This window comes from Pteropus vampyrus, unplaced genomic scaffold, assembly GCF_000151845.1.
Source record: "Pteropus vampyrus isolate Shadow unplaced genomic scaffold, Pvam_2.0 Scaffold48, whole genome shotgun sequence".
Classification (NCBI taxonomy): domain Eukaryota; kingdom Metazoa; phylum Chordata; class Mammalia; order Chiroptera; family Pteropodidae; genus Pteropus; species Pteropus vampyrus.
This window is the reverse complement of record NW_011888829.1, coordinates 7,619,449-7,621,940: the sequence shown is the minus strand read 5'-3', so window position 1 is coordinate 7,621,940 and position 2,492 is coordinate 7,619,449.

The window sequence follows — 2,492 nt, the reverse complement described above, 5'->3', positions numbered from 1 at the left end:
AAGTAGTGTCTGTCTGAAGTCTGAGCCAGGTTGTAGTAGCGGCGGGGACTAGTAGAACTAGGTTGAATGAATGAACTTGCAACCTGGTTGCCAATAGTAACCTCTCTGATGGACAGAGCAAGGGACCTGTGAGCCAGCATGGTCCTGCCCAGTTTTGTTTGAACTTTGGTACAGGGGCATTTCTATCTAAGTAATAAAGGTCAGCTCCAAGCAGGAGAGGAGAGAAGCCATAACTAAGATAACTGAAGCTAATAATTCTTGGCTTTGCCTCTTTCCCTCCTCATTCTTCCCCTAAGCCCGGGTGACCTAAAGTCTCAATGTAGCGAGTGCTGACATCAGCCTCGGATAGGCACTCTGGCTATGAAGCTGAAGATGGGGAAGGCTGACATAGATCAAGGTTAATCCACATGAAAAAGAGAAATAGAAATACTGAAAAAACAATGTCATTTTTCTCGGGGTTCTCAATGATATCGACGACTTGTACCTTGGCGCCATATTTCTTTAAACTTCGCTCTTAATTTATTAGATAACTATTCATTAATTATGAAACAAGGAATGTAATATTTTAATAAAAAATTAACTAGATGAAAATTAACCTGATTATAAACTTGGCTTTATCTTTCTCATTAATGGCTGTGGTATAATAAGAAATACTGTCTGGTCTTTGTTCCGGGTTCCTGGCACAGAGCTCCTAAAACCTTTGGAATTTCCTGAGTGATAGGGGTGTATTTTGTTATTCATAATGAGCCCTTGTCAACCATCTCTGACTTTATGCTAATGAGATGGCTCTTGGTGGGCCTCTAGAGAGGTTTGGCTAGAAATAAATGATAAAAATTTATTCAAGGGTCTTAGGACTTGCAAACCAGAAATACAAGTAGGCAAAACCTCGGAAGTATTCCAAAGAAGAAAGAAAAGCTGAGTTCTTATAGTAAAAAGTGTATTCTTGAGACTGCTCAGTCCTGTGTTCTTAGCTCCTAGGACTGGTCCAGAAAGATTATCAGTCAGATGCCAGGTGGTCTGGAGGATGGGCAGCAGGAGGTCTGGTCATGTCAGATGGTTCAGGTAGTGGATGTCAAGTGGGCTGGATTCGTTAGCTCTTCAGGGAGAAAGCAGAAGGTCATCTGGAGATCTGGTGTATATCCGAGCATTAACGCAGGCCTGAGAAGTTCAAAAGTTTAAGTTCCCAGACTGGTTAAATCCAGAATAGAGCCATTTCCTCATACTTCAACCTACTTAATCTCAGCAATTTAGCATCTTGACTAGAGCGACTCCATTTTATTTTTGTCACTCTATTCCTCATTGTATGTAACTCATCAATAATAAATATCCAGAGTGTATCAAGAATTCCATAAGTCTATAAGAAAAAGATAAACAAGCCATCAAAAATCACCAAAAGATAAAGATAAAGCAATTCACTGATGAGGAATCCTGAATAGCCAATACATGAAAATATTCAATCTTAGTGATATCCAGAAAACATGAAAAAAATCTCACAACGAGATGCCATTTAGTATCTATCTGTTTAGTAAAAACTTAAAAACTTTGATACTACCAAGTATCATCAAGAATGTGGCATAATGGACAGTCTCTTACCATGCTGGTGGGAATAGCTGGTTCGGCAGTAAAATTTATGACACGCAGACTCTGATCCAGCCGTTTCACTTCTAGGTGTGTATATGCTAAAGACAGTCATATAGAGAGAAGCAGATGTGTTCAAAGGTGACCGTTGCAGCCTTGTTTATGATGGTTTCCTAAGTAACAAGTTGCAGAATATTATAAATAGCATGAAATGATTTCTATAAACTTTAGAAACATATAAAACAGTCCAATATGCTTTTATGGAAGCACATGTAGTAAGACTCAAATACATAGATGAGGATACACAGTGACTTCAGGAGAATTGTCTCTTTTAGGAAATGGGACAGGGCCAGTGTGAGGATTTAACTATACCTGTAATGTTTTACTTCTCTTAAAAAATTTAAACAATATGGAAAAGTTTAGCAATTGTTAATTCTCTATGGTAGACACATGGGTATTCGTGTTACTATTCTCTGATTTTTGTATATTTGAAATAGTTCATAAATGCATTCTTTTAAATCAAAAAGATAATGAATTTTTTCCTTATCTGGGCAAGAGTGTATTTTATGTTTCTGCTTTGTTACATGTGTATTGTTTTTTCCCCAAATATATGATTGAAGAAGCTTATGTGGGACTAGGCAGAAACGAGAGGGTGTAGTCTCAAAGCTACAGTCACTGACTGTGAAAGAGACATGAAAAGTCACCAGTGCAGTGTCTTGTGTACAGCTTGCCTGGGAGACGGCCACTAGCTCTCTGCTGATATGACTCCAGCTGCAGGAGATTCACCGCCTCTTGCACACCTGACCATTCCATTACTAGGGACCTCTTCAAGGTCAGTTAGGGAGCTGGGCAGCTGTCGCTTTTTACTTTGCCACTTAGTAATAACATGGACACCTCTTTGCCCAGACCTTGGA